The sequence below is a fragment of the Colobus angolensis genome, unplaced genomic scaffold (genome assembly GCF_000951035.1).
Source record: "Colobus angolensis palliatus isolate OR3802 unplaced genomic scaffold, Cang.pa_1.0 Scaffold493, whole genome shotgun sequence".
Taxonomy (NCBI): Eukaryota; Metazoa; Chordata; class Mammalia; order Primates; family Cercopithecidae; genus Colobus; species Colobus angolensis.
In genome coordinates this window covers 2,078,595-2,096,270 of record NW_012118410.1, presented here as the reverse complement: position 1 = coordinate 2,096,270, position 17,676 = coordinate 2,078,595, and the positions used below count along the sequence as shown (strand labels likewise).

Sequence of the window (17,676 nt, the reverse complement as noted above, 5' to 3'; positions counted from 1 at the left end):
CAGGCCCGGCGGGGACGCGCACGCTGCCCTCTGACCTCGCAGCCACGTGGCTAGAGTAGGGTCTGGAGCGAGCTCCCGCTGTGGCGAGTCCTGTCGTTGCATTCCCGCGGCGCCCCGTGAGGCTCCGCCCCGGCGGTGCTGCCAAACCCTGTTCGATTTTAGAATCTTACATTCCTAGAGGGAATCCTAGACCCCTCATTTTACAATTGAGGAAACAGGCCCTAGTAGCATGACTTGTTCCCGCCGCTAGTTGAAGGAGAAGTAGCCCCGATCCCTTGACTCCGCGGCACTGCTTTCCCTTTGGCTCATTTTTGAAGGAAATGGTTCAGCCCTTGCTCGACCTTTGGTGATTGCCGCCACAGGCCTTCCCGCCGGCTAACCCAGCGTGCCCAAGTCCCGTGACTTAGTGCCAGGACGGTGCTGTGACCCGTTATCCCCTGTCGGGTTTTACGTCCCCCGGGACTGAACACAGCCCTGGATCCCGGCGGGCGGCAGAGCCTCTCTGGAGCTCAGACGGGACAGCCCACTAGGGTCTGCTTCTGTGAGGGGCTGAGGCGTCATTCCGGGAAGGTAATTAGCTGGGGGAGGGGGCTTGAAACCGCTTTTGCAGTGTACCTTACATATGACTGAGGAGTAAAGAAATCCCACAGGGCTATATCAAAGAATGGATGTCCACGCCCCAGCTGCCACCACCAAGCCTTGGTCTGCGGCCGAGGGACAGTGATTCCGAGCTCTGGGTGGTGGGAGACGCTCACCCGCCCCCGCCCCTCTGTCGGGACTCCTGCCCACCCCTATGGCAAGAGAATTACAACAAAGGGAAGATGGCTGTAATCCTGGCAGTGGGGATTGGGGCAGAGCCAGGAAAACACTGTTGTCATCCTTTTTGTGGCTGCTTCTTTACCCCCTGCTGTTGTGCTTTGGGAAAGAGAGCTGACACCGTAACTTGCTATCCTACAGAGAAATGACTCTCAGACCTGTGGGTTTTTCAGATCCGTAAATTAAAACAAAGACTGAGTTAGGAACTTCGATTACAGAGTAAAGACTGATTCCTTAAATGATTAACTTTTTGAAAAATTATCTGTTTCCCTTATTTTGCCTAATTTGACTGCAGACAGGGTCTGGTCCTCGGTTCAGACCTTGAGAACCACTGTCCGGAGAGCTACATGGTCAGGATGGAGAAACAAGCAGGATGGCCTGGTGCGAGAGGATGTAGGTGCTGCTACACTATGGCCCCCCTCCATGCTTACTGTCCTGGATTGAGTCACAGACCTTTCTTTTGCCTTTTTTTTTTGTCCTCTTATAAAGGATCTAAAATAGATTATCTCTAGAACCCTTTCCAGCTTTAAAATTCTGTGAATCTCTAATTATACTTTTTGAGATCTGGGGCTTTACCTTCTACTAAGTCACCTAGCTGACACGAGGTCACTCTCACCCGCCTGAAGCTGAGTCATTCAGGCTGAGTCATTCAGTCATTGTCTTCTTTGTCCCTTCATCTCGATAATTTTCCATGTCCAGACAATTATTTAAAATCCTTTTTTTCTTTCACCTTCATTCCTAGTTACTGTTAAATCAAGTTTAGCCTAAAGCAGCCTCCTTACATATTTTAAGTTCAGCCTAAAAGTTTCTGTGTACACGTGAACTGTAATAAGTGGAGGAGTAAACAGACCATAGCCCACACTTCTGTCAATCACTGAGTTTGGCCAATCAAATGTAGCCAGTTGTTTGAACCTTATTCAAATAAGACAAACCCTAACCTGTAACCAATCCAGCTGTGTGTATACCTCAGTTCCGTTTTCTGTACGTCACTTTCCTTCTTCTGTCCGTAAATCATCTTCCACCATGTGGCTGTGCTGGAGTCTCAGAGCCTACTCTGGCTCAGGAGGCTGCCTGATTCGTGAACTGTTCGTTGCACAAACTCCTTTAAATTTAATGTGGCTGAAGTTTATTTTAAACATTACTGTCTTAAACAAATTTGGATTTCTGCTGTTGCCTAACCAGTCCTTTCTCCTGCACTGTCTGCTATCTCAAATCCACTATCAATACAATTCTTCCTAAGACACTCATTTTATCTTGTTATTTTTGTATTCAGACATCTCGATGGGATGGTGTCTTAGTATTTGTATTAGTCAGGGTTCTCTAGAGGGACAGAATTAATAGGGCAGATACATACAAAAGGGAGTTTATTAAGCATTAACTCACACGATCACAAGGTCCCACAATAGGCCATCTGCAAGCTGAGGAGCAAGGAGAGCTAGTCTGAGTTCCCAAACTGAAGAACTTGGAGTCTGATGTTCAAGGGCAGGAAGCATCCAACATGGGAGAAAGATGTAGGCCGGGAGGTTAGGCCAGTCTAGCCTTTTTACGTTTTTCTGCCTGCTTTATATCCTAACTGCAATGGCAGCTGATTAGATGGTGCCCACTTAGATTAAGGGTGGGTCTGCCTTTCCCAGCCCGCTGACTCAAATGTTATTCTCCTTTAGCAACACCCCCACAGACATGCCTATGATCAATACTTGACATCCTTCAAGTCAATCAAGTTGACACTCAATATTAACTGTCACAGTCTGTTTATGCTGCTATAACAAAATATTAAAAAACTGGATAATTATACATTACAAGAAATTATAATGATAAAGAAGAAAAATTTATTTTCTCACAATTCTGGAGGCTGGGAAGTTCAAGATCAAGGCATGGGCAGATTTGGTTGTCTGGTAAATGTCCCATCTGTGCTTCTAAGATAGCACATTGAACACCTCTTTCTCTGGAGAAGAGTAAAGCTCTGTCCTCATAGCAGAAGGTGAAGGGGCAAGAGTAAAAATTCCCTTTGCCAAGCCCTCTTATAAGGGCGCCTAATCCCATTCATTAGGGCAGAGCTCTTAAAACTCAGTCACCTCCCAAAGGCCATGCTTTCCAACACTGTTGCATTGGGGTTAAGTTTCAACATGAATTTTTGAGACGGTGACAAAACCATTCAGACCATAGCGGATGGCTACCTAGAGCCCATGAGATGCAGTCTCAACTCCTGTCTTCAGTTGCTCAAAGTAAATCTTTCATTTTAGCCTGATTTGTTTCTTTCTTTTATCTACCAAACACTATGCACAGTCCAATTCCAAGCCACCTGTGATCACAGTAAATCTGAGGTTCCTACTTCTTAAATATATAGCTCTAATACCATGTCCTCTCTGAGAGGACTCTGTAGCAAATACTGTTTTCAGCACTTTTACATGTACCAAATGGCACTGTTACCTTTTCCACAAATCTATATGTGAGACATATAGATTCACATGTAGATACTGGCTCACAGATTATCTCCCAAATTCATGGAAGCAGATTTTGCACCACTTTTATATCTTCCCCAACTATCCAGTATACTACCATGTATATTGTAGATGCATAGTATTTTATTTGAAAAATAAAATAATTACTTTTCCTGTCATTTGACCCTATCCTCATTTTCTGTGTATCTTCTATTTACCTTCTATTGGTGCCTTTCTAAGACAATGTATCAAAGTGTAAGGTGAGCAGAAAGAATGCCAGAAATCACACATTTCTTTAAATATACCCTCCTCTCTAATATACATGTATTTTGACACAGACTTCTAGAGGAAAGCTCTCATCTATGTGACTTAGCCACTCAGAGAAGTGACAGGGACCCTGGAAATTCAAGGTTTTTTTAAAAAAGGAGGAAAGGGCAATATTAGGTTTAACCTACCTGCTGCCTTAGAGGAAAGCCTTGCCTGCTCCTCACATCACACCCCACATGCTGTCATATACAGGCTTGGACAAGACCTAGTGGTTTTTTCTAGAGGCCATACCCAAGTTGAGGAAGGAATAAGAACTATAAAAATGACACCACAAGTACAAAGCCTAGACAAGACTAGACTGTAAGAGAGAGAAGTTGTCAAAGAAAATAAATTCAGTTGCTAAATAAAGTAAATTCAGCAATCAGACAAATGGCTCTTCCCTTTGTTCAATGTTAGGATAAACAGACCTATGTTCAAGTAGGTTTTCTTTTCCAACTAAACCAGCCTGTGCTCAGGTAGCCCAGGGCCAAGGCAACAGATAAGTTAGGACTAAAATCTAAGTCATGTTCTAATTAAGGAAAGGATCATTGCCAGAGACAAGTGTGATTGGGTGGGGGCTGATTTGCAGCTGTGAAATCATGGGACAATCAGAATTACCAGCTGGGACTGTGGTGGGAAATACCATTCCTCTTTTATGATACGCTCCTCTGGAATTACAAGAAAGAAAGAGTCAGTTTGAATCACCTAATTCCCAGAGTCTAGAATCTAGTAGCTATAACTATATTTCCTGTATAAGTTCATTTGAAGTATGAGAAATATGATAATTAACATACACTTATATGGTAATTGAAGCAGCCTGCCAAGGGTAATACTCATAACCCAAAGTCAACCTTGCAATTTTATCTAAATTTTCAAGAGAATTTGGACCAAGGCAGCCTGGAATATTGGAAAAGCAGAAGACCAGGGTTTTGTTCCTGTACACCACAGACTTACTATAAGACATTGTTAAAATTATCTATCATGTGCATTTCAATATTTCACAGTTTGAATTATTACAATTAGATTTCTTAATATAGTGCCTAGCATACAGAATATATGCTCATTAAACAAATAAAGAAACAAATGAAAAATCCCCTTCCCCCAAAGGTTGTACCTCAAAGGTGTAGTATTTGAATTTTGGGAAGCTAGCACTTATGGGTACTAAGTCTGTGCTTAAGCAGATGATCAGGTAGCCTTCTCTCAGGACATCTAAAAGATGTCCTTTTAGATCAGTTGTCTACAAATACATATGTGACTTTGCTAAGCAAACAGCACTTTTTGATAGTACATTTTCAGATAATGTTTAATTTCTATGTATACATTTCTCGTTATTTGAAGAAATGTGGTATGGATTAAATATCTGGGAGAAACCACTTTTAATTTATCCCATAAATGGGCTCACTATTTAGTTCTCAGGTCTACTATACTCTCTATTCAATTGCATTAGTAGCAAAGTCAAATGTCTTCATATAAATGCCATGCTAGTAACAAGAAGAGGGCTCAAAAGAGGTTGTTGGGATTAGAAAAGCACATTGTTACTAAGTTGTTACTTAGCTCTAGTCTAATAGCTGGTGCCACATGTGAATGGAGGAAATGGTGGCAACATATTTTCTGATTATTTTTAAAGCTCCTGAAAATTCATATAACTATGTAAAACCACATGATGTGGTTTTCAAATTTTTAAAAACCCTGCATAGGGAAAAAAATCTAACACAAAAAAGTCTACATCTTTATCACCCTTGTTTTAGTGACTCATCTAACAGGTGATAAAACAGAAGTTCATATTATTTCTGTGCCTAGCCTGGTTTTCAAACCATTTGAGTCTCATTTTCCTCTGGAGGTAGATTTCCTATGCTTAAATACTGACTCATAATTCCTGGTAATTATTTAACCTTTCTGTCTGGGAGAAAGACTCTCAGATGGCTCCCAGTGACCCATGTCTCCTACTGTTCATGCATAATCTTCTCTTGAATGAGGACAAGAGCTATAACTTGCTTTTTAACCAATTAAATATGTCAAAGGTGTTAGGGTATCACTTTCATGTCTATGAAAGATTGTGACTTTTGTCATGCTGGCAGACTCTCCCTCTTGCTGGCTTTTATGAAACAAGATGTCATGTTGGGGAGGCCCACATGGCATGGAACTGAGGATATTCACTGTCAACCATCAGTTAGGAATCCAGGCCCTCAATTCAATATCCCAAAGGAACTGAATCCTGCCAACAACCACCCACATGAATATGGAAGCAGATCCTTTCTCTATCAAGCCTTCAGATGAGACCCTACCCCTGGCCAACACATTGAATTGCAGCTTTGTGAGAAACCTTAAAACAGAGGCCCCCACTAAGCCATGCCCTGATTTACAGAAAATGTGAAGTTGTTTAAGCCATTAAGTTTTTGATCATTTGTTGTATGGTGATAGATAACTAATACATCAGATCCTATTTTTCTCATCTCTAAAATAGGAAAGAATAGTATTCTCCCCTGCCCCAACATGTGCTGTTTTGAGAGTTGAATGAATTAATATCTTTAAAGTACTTAGAACAGTGCCTGGCACATGTGAGCACTCAATAATGTTAGGTGTCTTTTCCTCAGTCAGATCCTAGAGGTAGTCAAGTATCTTAGCAAAGAAGGGGCTGTCTTTGTGCAGCTTCAAGCTCAAGTGACAAATTGTGACATTATTTTAGGCAAAGGAAAGTTCTTTCCCATGGGGCAACTTTGCTGCAGAGCCTGATAGAACTGCAGGGGCGCTACAGAAGCCAGGGAAGCTGTGCCCTTACCAGAATAGCTGGTTGGCCTTGCCCTCGATGGACTGGGCAGTGACAAGGAGGCCCAAGCACAAGATCATAAGTGGATTTATTCTTGAGCACTTCTAACAAGATCTCTGGAAAAACTCAGAAACAACTGAGTCATCGTGTGCAATGGGCCTCTGGAGATATTGAGTCTACTCATTAAGATTTGTAGCGGAAGCCAGGTGCAGCGGCTCACACCTTAATCCAGCACTTTGGGAGGCCAAGGTGGGTGGACCACTTGAGGTTAAGAGTTCAAGACCAGCCTGGCCAACATGGTGAAACCTCATCTCTACTAAAAATACAAAATTAGCCAGGGTAAGTGGCACACACCTGTAATGCCAGCTACACAGAAGGCTAAGGCAGGAGAATCGCTTGAACCTGGGAGGCAGAGGTTGTAGTGAGCTGAGATTGTGCCACTGCACTCTAGCCTGGGTGATAAAGCAGGACTCCATCTCAAAAAAAAAAAAAAAAAATTGTAGCTGAAACCTGTTAAGCCTTGTACTTAAGCAAGGCTGATAATCCCAGTAGGTGAAGGGACAGGGTCTGTTGTCTATCTAATTTATTCCTGTATTCCCAGAGCCTAGGGGAATATGATATACTCAATGTTAAATAAGTGTTGGTTAAATGACATATGTGTTACACCAATAAATGTAAATTGTTGTTGCTTCATATTTTGAGATGGCAGCACACTTTTCATAGGCCTTTCTCTGACCTTACATTTTACAGTAAAGGAAAGAAAATGCATTATTACATTGAGATAGAAGCTTACCTGAACACAGCTACTTTGGGACATTTCAGGGAACAGAAGCAAGGTGGTCTTCAAGGTCAATGGATTATTTTCCACTCTACTGAAATATCTAAGGTGACAAGCAAGCTAAGCTAATTTGTCTTTCTAAGACAGATTATTTCCTGAATAAATAAAGTATCTAGCATTACTTTCATTTATCCTTAGTTACACAAAGTGATTCAGGATGTATTTAGAGTATCAAAGATGGGACTGGAACAGGAGAAAGAAATGTGTATATGCAAGTCAATAATTATGGATTGATATTAATATTGCTCAATGTAAATCAATTTGTTGCAGTAAGAAAGACTCTATCACATAAGCCTTGAAAGTAAAAATTGTAGATTTGGGGGAGTTTTTCCACCAAAAGAAGAATTGGATGTCTTCCAGAGCATCAAGGAATGGTAAGACCTAAAAAGAAACTCACTTTCTAAAATGAAACTCACTTTCTAATTTGCTTCTCTAGTATTCAAAGGGTTAAAGGTAAGCATGCTCTACATTCCTATCAGCTTACAAAGCTGAAGCTAGGGGGCAAATGGCCCCCTGATTCATCTCTAGACTGACATCTTCTGTGGGAAAACAAAACTTTAGGAAAGGTATCTTTTCTTTTCTTCTTCCTCCAAGTTGGGAAATCTGAGGTCTCTCCAGTGGTGGGTATTGAAAGACAAGTCATCTGAGTGGAGCACAATGTTATCAATTTGTTCCTTTGATAATTTATGAGGTCTTGTGGAATCACCTATTAAAAGCAACCCTGGAATGAGCAGTATTTTGTTTAGAATAATGGACAGTTGGTAGCAGAAGAGGACCTGAGGCATGGGAGTAGGAGATTTCAGAGGCCTCAAGATGGTGAAAGAATTGAAAGGGAAGATGGAGGCCTCCAAAGTCTAGCCCTGTATGTGAACTTCCTATTTGTTGCTAAGTCTCGAGAAGCAAAGTCTTCCACCCAATAGCCCTTCTGTTTCTCTGTTTCTTTTTCCTCTGCTTCCGTATCTGTGTCTGTTTCTTTTTTTAAATATGAATTACATAGTAATATGTGACATATCAAAATTACACAGGTTGCAACTTTGACATCATCATCCTCAATTTGCCTTGACACCCTGGAGCAAATTTTTAATCCATGTAGAAGTTTCATTGGGTATCTGGATGCAAAGGAAGAACCAAAGTATTTACCCTTAATATCCTTTTTATAGAAATCCTGGAGCCAGCTTAATTGGCATTTGATGCCCCGTGAAGCATTATGGCTTTTCATATCACTCATATTTCATAAATAGAAAGGGCAATAAAATCAATTTCTGAGCCAGAACCAGAGTCTAGGACCACTGACTCCCACATAATGTGATTTAATTAACAAGATATTGAGAACAAACACACTCAAACAAAAACTAGATTAACTTTACATTGACTTGCAGTTTGCTTATAAGATGCTTAGTTTCATTTCCAATCTGAAATGGAAAGATCTAAAGCAAGCCCACATGAGTCATACATTAAAGCCTATGTCACCACAACCCAAATGCCTTCGTCATCTTCTCTGGGTGTTTAATTTGTCTCGAATTTGTCCCCAAGTCTTTCTCAGACACTCCAGAGCTGAATTAGCTTGCCACACCCTGATTATGCTCACCCACTTCTCAGTTTATCTTATGCAGAGAAATATTATAAACAACATATGCTTCTATTTATTTCCCTCCTTAGTGAGGTCACACAATAACATTCCTCAGAGAAACAGAACAGTCTAATGCCTCAGTGCTAAGATAACTTCGGTTGCTTCCCACATTTGGTTAAATGCTTTTAATGTTTATAAAAGAACATAAACATTTGTGAAGTAGTGGGGGAAAGACTTCAGAAAGAAACAGAAGGCAAATTTTACAGAGCTAGATGATGTAAAGTACATCAGAGTAAATGCACATGATCTAATTGTGTTGTGCAAGCTCATGGTTTAGAAGACCCTGACTTGGCATAATAACAGCAACATGAAAGCTTCCTTGAGTCTACCTAAGAAGTCTGAAAATATATAGATCTTCAAATCTGGGATGGAGTGAGGACGGCAGGGAAGTGGATGATAAATAATCTGCTGAGAAGAGGGATCTATCACCAAGGCTGGAGTGCAGTGGCGTGATCTCGGCTCACTGCAACCTCCTCCACCTTTTAGGTTCAAGCAATTCTCTTGTCTCAGCCTCCTGAGTAGCTGAGATTACAGGTGTGCACCACCACACCTGGCTGATTTTTGTATTTTTAATAAAGACGGATTTCACCATGTTGTCCAGGCTGGTCTCAAACTCCTGACCTCAAGTGATCTGCCCACCTAGGCTGATCTCAAACTCCTGACCTCAAGTGATCTGCCCACCTAGGTCTCCTGAAGTGCTGGATTACAGGCATGAGCCACTGTGCCCAGCCAAGAAAGTCCTTTTTATTGCTTATGGGGTCCTATGACATAAGGAAAGCTGTGAATATCCACAATAACTTCCAGCCTCAGCCAGTTTTTTTTTCAGTAAGAGCAGGTGCCGGGAACCAGAAGGGCTGAAACTAGATCACACAACAAGTTGGGAAAAATATTTCTACTTTTTACCTTCTGCTCTTGCCTTAGGCCTTGAAGTGCTGGCTTCGATACAGTTCTTTTACTTTGCTACTTTCACTAGCAGAGGCAAGTTCTTCCCCCAAAAAGTTGTGAGTCCATTTTGATAAGTACAACCGAACTAAGTTAATTTTAGGTGAAGTGCAAACCACCCCCCCCATATTTGTGTAATGCATTTAAAATGATTTCAAATCATTTTTTATAACCAGTTGTAAGTTCACTATCAATCTCATGAATTACTCAAGTTATCTCTACTTTGCATTTGGAGAAATAGGGACAATGAGCATTTAAGCAAGACACCAAAAGTCTCACAACATAGAACTGGATGTACAGCTGTGGTCTCCTGATTCCATATTTGTTCTCTTTCAGGAATATCTGAGTTCACCAAACAAAACAAAACAAAACAAGCAAATAAGTTAGATCTTACAGATTATTAATCCTTTTATTTTATTTGATAAATGCAGACAGCAAATGCCAGTCTGAAGCCAGAGTGTTAATCATTGGCAGTGTCAGAATAGCTGTAGCAGACTTACTGTTTGGCACCCATACCTCTGTGATGTAGCACCTTGCATAAAAACAGCAAAATGTCATATGGTCCCGATGCTTCCATTTGGAGAATGTTTAGATAGCTATCCTTCTGGAATTGTGGAGTCCACAACTTACAAATCCAAATAAAGTGACCATGTATGGCTTATTTCTATGTTGTTGCTACACATCACATATAGGCTGATTAAAGATCAAATTTCCTTGCTTGTAAATAAAATTGTGGCATGTCAAGGTAAAACAAAATTGTTTAAACTAATGAGACTGTGTGTGCATGAAGAGAAGAAGAGCAGGGATAGATAATTAAAGGAGACTTTGGTGGTGACAAGATTAGGAACTAGGTTCTTGAACTTACCCTACGGACATCTGGGGTTTGTGAGCCAAGGACAAGAGTTTAGTGAATTGGGAGAGACATCTGTGGTAATTATGGGGACAAGTAGAGCCTAGAAGGGGAAAGCAAAATACTTTCTTCACATGTTTACAGTGGTGTTCAGATTGGGGTGGATTAGAAAGATAGTTTCAATCTTAGATTGAAAGGCACCTCAAGAAGCCATCTCTATTTTGATTTTTTAATGCATTTTTAATTTAGGGAACAATGGCTTTATTTGTCTCATTTTATACATAAATTCATTTAAGTAACCAACCATGCTATAATAGGGTTCTACTATAAATCATATGAGAAACAAACATTACTTACTATTTTTTAACACAGGAAAGAAGTCTTTAAGATCATATTTGGAAATATGACATTTAAGGTTTTAAAAAAATTTTAATAAAAATTCCAAGAAAAAAATTCCATTTACATGAGCTGCAAGAAAAGTAAGATACTTAGTGATATGGTATAGATCTGTGTCCCCACCCAAATCTCATGTTCAATAGATTGTAATTCCCAATGTTGGATATGGGGCCTGGATGTTCCCCTGGGTACTGTGTTACAATAGTGAGTGTATGCTCAAGTGATTTGGTTGTTTAAAAATGTGTAGCACCTCCTCCCTCTCTCTCGGCCCTGCTCCTGCTATGTAAGAGGCCTGCTCCCTCTTTGTCTTCCACCATTCTTAGAAGTTCTCTGAGGCCTCCACAGAAGCAGAAGCCGCTATGCTTCCTGTACAGTCTGCAGAGCCATGAAACAGTGAATCCTCTTTTCTTTATAAATTACCCAGTCTCAGGTATTTCTTTATAGCAATACAAGAACAGACTAATACACTTAGGAATAAACTTAACTAAGAAAGTGAAAGATCTCTACACCGAAAAACTACGAAACATTGATGAAAGAAATTGAGAAGGACACAAATAAATGGGAAGATAACCTATGTTTGTGGACTGAAAGAATTAATATTCTGAAAATGGCCATAATATCCAAAGTGATCTACAGGTTTAATGCAATGCCTGTTAAAAATCAATTATATTCTTCACAGAATTAGAAAAACAATCCTAAAATTTGTATGAATCACAAAGACCCTAAATAGCTAAAGCAATCCTGATCAAAAAGAAGGAAGGCTTAGACATCACATTACCTGACTTCAAAATATGCTACAAAGCTAATGTAACCAAAATAGCATAAAAACACACACAATGACCAATGGAACAGAATAGAGAGCTCAGGAATAAATTAATAAACTTACATCCAATAGCCAATTGATTTTCAACAAAGGTGCCAAGAATCCACACTGGAGAAAGGACAATCTCTTCAATAAATGGTGCGCAGGAAAATTGAGAAAAATGAGACTAGATTCCTACCTAAAAGTATTAAAAAATTTAAAAACCACATCTCCTGCATGCAGAAAAATGAGACTAGATCCCTACCTCTCATCATATACAAAAAATCAGTTCAAATGGATTAAAGACCTAAATTAAAGGCTTGAAACTATGAAACTACTAGAAGAAAACATAGGGGAAACATTTCATGACATGGAGTTGGGCAAGAATTTTTAAAATAAAACCTCAAAAGCTCAAGTGACAAAAAGAGAAACAAATGAGATTATATAAAACTTAAAAGCTTTGAACCGTAAAGGGATCTATAAGCAGAGTGGAGGGACAACTTACCTGATGGGAGAAAATATTTGCAAACTATCCATCTGGCAAGGGGTAATATTCAGAACATATAAGGAACTTGAAAAACTCAACAGCAAAGAAACAAATCGCCTAACTTAAAAAATGAGAAAAACACATGAGCAGACATTTTTCAAAAAAAGACACACAGATGTCCAGCAGGTATATGAAAAGATACCCTAATCATCAGAGAAATGCAAATGAAAACCACAGTGAGATATCACTTCACTCCAGTTAGAATAGCTATTATCAAAAAGATGAAACAAATGTAGGCAGGTATGTGAAGAAAAAGAGGCATTTACACACTGTTAGTGAGATTGTAAATTAGTACAGCCATGATGGAAAACAAAGGTGCCAAGAATATACATTGGAGAAAGGACAGTATGAAGATTCCTCAAAAAATTAAAAATAGAATTACCATACTTTCCAACAATCCCACTACTAGGTATATATCCATAGGAAATTAAATCAGTATGTCAAAGAGATGTCTCCACTCTCATGTTTATTGCAGCACTTTTTACAATAGCCAAGCTATGGAATTAATCTAAGTGTTAAACAATGAATGAATAGATAAAGAAAATGCAGGCCAGGCATGGTGGCTCATGCCTGTAATCCCAGCACTTTAGGAGGCTGAGGCAGGTGGATCACCTGAGGTCGGGACTTCGAGACTAGCCTGACCAACATGAAGAAACCCCATCTCTACTAAAACTACAAAATTAGCTGGACATGGTGGTTCATGCCTGTAATCCCAGCTACTCAGGAGGCTGAGGCAGGAGAATCACTTGAACTCAGGAGACGGAGGTTGTGGTGAGCCAAGATTGCACTATTGCACTCCAGCCTGGGCAACAGGAGTGAAACTCTGTCAAAAAAAAAAAAAAAAGAAAGAAAGAGAAAGAAAGAAAGAAAGAAAGAAAGAAAGAAAGAAAGAAAGAAAGAAAGAAAGAAAGAAAGAAAGAAAGAAAAAGAAAGAAAGAAAGAAAGAGAGAAAAGGAAAATGTGGTCTATATACACAATGGAATAATGTTCTATGATTTAAAAAAAGAAATCTTGTCATTTGTGACCACATGGATGAACCTGGAGGACATTATGTTAAGTTTAATAAGCCAGACACAGAAAGACAAATACCACATTGATATGATTTGGCTGTGCCCCCACCCAAATCTCATCTTGAATTGTAGTTCTCATAATTCCCAGGTGTCATGGGAGGGACCTGGTGAGAGGTAATTGAATCATAGGGGTGGTTACCCCCATGCTGCTGTTCTCATGACAGTGAGTGAGTTCTCATGAGATTTGGTGATTTTATTAGATGCATTTCCCTCTTTTGCTCAGCCTTCTCCTTGCTGTCGCCATGTGAAGAAGGACATGTTTGCTTCCCATTCTGCCATGATTGTAAGTTTCCTGGAGCCTCCCCAGCCATGCCAAACTGTGAGTTAATTAAACCTCTTTCCTTTATAAATTACCCAGTCTCAGGTATGCCTTTATTAGGAGCATGAGAATGGACTAATACACACATGATCTTACTCATATGTGGAATTTTTAAAAAAGTCAGTATCATAGAAGTAGAGAGTAGAACAGTGTTTACCAGAGAATGGGGAAGGAAGAGGGAATGAGGAAGATGGAGAGAGCTTAGTCAATTAGATGGGAGAGAGTCAAATAGATAGAGAGTTGCAATTAGATAGGAGAAATATGTTCTGGTGTTCTCTTGCATAATAAGGTGACTATGGTTAACAGTAAGGTATTATATAATCACAAAATTGCTAGAAAAGAGGACTTTGAATGTTCTCACCTCAAGGAAATGATAAAAGCATAAGGTGATAGATATACTAACTATCCTGATTTGATTATTATACAGCATAGATATTTATTAAAACAGGAAATTGCATCCATACATATGTACAATTACAACATGTCAATTAAAAAATTTTAAAAATCTATATCTCTCACAGAAGTCAGTCCAAGTTGTTTACTGATAGTGTTTCTGAATTTGCCCAGATGGATATTCATTAAATACTTGATTAATATTAATATCAACATTAGACTCAGAATGGGCTGCTGAAGAGCCAAGAACTAAGGAATTTACTGTCATTCAGATGCATTGGTGGAGAAAAAAAGCAATGCAATTCGAGTCAGTCCCTGAAATACAACCACTTGAAGAATGCACCGTCACAGGGGACAGCAGGACCAATACTTCTGTCCTATGAACTCAAGAGGCCACATTCCGCTTTGACCATTCCCAACCTGTTTACCTCTGGCTGCACCACTGTGCTCCCTTCCCAGCTCTCTCTGGCGTTGCTGCTGTTGGCTGCCTCCTGCTCTGGCCCGAGCCATGCTGGCCCTGGTCCACTGGTTTAGTTGTGACCCTGTGCCTCATGGCCCTGGCTCACTTGCTCGGCCTCTTATCCCCCTGGACTCTCTTGGGAATAAGAACAGAGGAATGCTAAAAGACTGAGGACAAGATACATTTGGAGGATTTTTTTAAATTAATGAAAGTTAGCATTACAGTAGTACCATGTAGTATATCATTATTAAATACTCTGTAATAAGATCTTACATATGTGTCTACTATCTTCACCTCTGAATACATTTATATTTTCAAGAGTTTGAAGCAAGATTACATAAAATAAAATTCATGCAATAGTCATACTAAATAGAAGAGTAAAATCTAAAACCAAATGAGAATAAACATTTTTAATAACAGGCAGGAACAAATGACAGAAATTTACAGAGGTCTACTGTTTGTACCAAAGTTTGTACCAAACTTAAATATTTCAGGTTAGTTTAAGATTTTTGTGATCAATATGTGTTAATAATGGCTCAGGAGATAAGAACTTGATACCTTAATTATCAAGATAGAAGTAGCTTAGTGGTAGAGCAAGTGTCTGGAAGTATGAACTGATGCCAGACATGATGAATTTTCAATTAAGATGTCAGCAGTTATGCTCAAACCCTCCTGGGAACTGAAAAAGCAACTTTTATGTTGTGAGTTTCCATATTTGCCTTGGCTCCTCTAATATAAATTCTTTCTTTCTGTATTTTTTATTTTTTTATAGAATCGAGTTCTGTTTTTACAAAATCATTGCACATTAGAAAATGTTTCTTTAGGTAAAACTTCAAACACATTTAAAAGTAGAGAGAGTAGCATGCTAAGCCCTCCTGTACCATTACCCAGCTTCAATAATTATAACCTCATGAATAATCTTGCTTCATCAGCACTCCTTGCTCTGCTCATCTAGATTATATAGAAGCCAATTCCAGGCATCATATAATTTCCTTGTGTATCTCTAGAAGTTATTAACTATTTATGTAAATATACCAATAATACTATCACAGCACCTTGAAAATAATAATTCATTATTATCATAAAACAGGTCGGTGTTCAAAAACTTCGAATTGCCTTGTAAAAATTTTTTAACATTGTAAAATCAGAAACAAAATTAAATCAATGTACAACCAATTGTAATTGATTGATTTGTCTTCTGAATTCTTTTTGAAATGGAGCTATAATTTATACATGGCACTATTCACCCTTTTAAGTATACGATTGTAAGTGTTGACAAACACAGTCTTGTAATCACCATCTCAACTGAGATATACAATATTTCTATCATTCCAAAAACTTTTCTTGTGTCCCTTCCTTGTCAGTACTTCTCCCTACCCTCAGGCCCTGGGAGGCATTAAGCTTTGTTTTTTTTTTTCCTGTCTCTATAGGTTTGCCTTTTCCCAAATGTCATACAAATGGAATCACACCATATAGCCTTTTGAGTCTGGCTTCTTTCACTTAGTATATTGTGTTCATGATTCACCTATGTAGCTGTATGTATTAGTAATTTCTCCCTTTTTATTGCTGAGTAGTATTCTGTTATGTGGATATAACACAGTTTGCCTCATCTACCTATTGAAAGACTTTTGGATGGTTTTCAGTTTTTTGCAATTATGGCTAAAAGCTCTCTAAACATTCATGTATAGGCTTTGTATGAATATAAGTTTTTAATTCATTTAGGGAAATACCTAAGAATATGATTGCTGTGTCCCATGGTAAGTACATTTTTAGCTTTATAGGAAACTGCTAATGTTCCATTTTCATTCTCATCAGCAGTGTGAGAGTTTCATTTGCTCTGCATCCTCACCAGTATTATTAAACTCTAATGACTGTAACAGATATAAAGTAGTAACTTGTTGTGGTTGTAACTCACATTTTTCTAATAAGTGATGATGTTGAGCATCTTTTTATGTGCTTGTTTGCCATTTATATCTGTACTTTGGTCAAGTGTCTGTTTGGTTTACTTGCCCCTCCCCCACTTTCTTTGTAAAGAGATGGGGTCCTGCACTGTTGCCCAGGCTGGAGTGCAGTGTCATGATCATAGCTCACTGCAAACTTGAACTCCTGAGCTCAAGTGATTTTCCAACCTCAGCCCTGAGTAGCTAGATGTGCTCCACCATTCCTAGCTAATACTTTTAGTTTATGTAGAGATGGGGTCTCACTATGCTGTCCAAGCTGGTCTCAAACTCCTGGCCTCAAAGAATTTTCCTGCTTTGGCCTTCCAAAGTGCTGGAATTACAGGCATTATCCACTCTGCCTAGCTTATTGCTCATTTTTTAAATGGAGCAGTTTTTCTTAATATTCTTTTGAAAATTCTTCATATGGCCTGGATAAAAGACCACTAGTAGGTGTGTTTTACAAATATTTACTTTGTGGCTTGTCTTTTCATTCCATTAACAATGTCTTTTAAGAGTAAATGTCAGGGCCGGACGCGGTGGCTCAAGCCTGTAATCCCAGCACTTTGGGAGGCCGAGACGGGCGGATCACGAGGTCAGGAGATCGAGACCATCCCATGCTGGCTAACATGGAGAAACCCCGTCTCTACTAAAAAATACAAAAAAACTAGCCGGGCGAGGTGGCGGCACCTGTAGTCCCAGCTACCCGCGAGGCTGAGGCAGGAGAATGGCATGAACCCGGGAGGCGGAGCTTGCAGTGAGCTGAAGATCCGGCCACAGAACTCCATCCTGGGTGACAGAGCGAGACTCCGTCTCAAAAAAAAAAAAAAAAAAAGAGTAAATGTCTTCATTTTGATGAAATCCATTTTAATCTCTAGGTTCTCCCTTTCTTTTATAATTCCTAAAAATGTATTTGTTGATGTAAACCAAGTCGTGGGCCACATATTGCAGTTAGTTGATGTGTCTCTTAAGTCTCCTTAACCCTTCTTCTTCCATCTTTCTCACTCTCTCTCTTTAATCCCTTGAAATTTATTCATTAAAGAGACCAGGTCATTTGTCTAATAGAATTTCTCTCGGCCGGGCGCGGTGGCTCAAGCCTTTAATCCCAGCACTTTGGGAGGCCGAGACAGGCGGATCACTAGGTCAGGAGATTGAGACCATC

At 39.5% G+C, this 17,676-nt stretch overlaps 1 long non-coding RNA gene across 1 annotated transcript in view; it reads left to right on the top strand.

The window, feature by feature from the left end:
• Positions 1-13: 13 nt before the first annotated feature.
• Positions 14-17,676, top strand: part of LOC105524251 — an 80,694-nt gene continuing 63,031 nt past the window's right edge. Inside the window, exons 1-2 of the long non-coding RNA XR_001003729.1 lie at positions 14-570; positions 13,629-13,688. This is a non-coding gene — a long non-coding RNA (uncharacterized LOC105524251). The remainder of the gene's footprint in view (positions 571-13,628; positions 13,689-17,676) is intronic.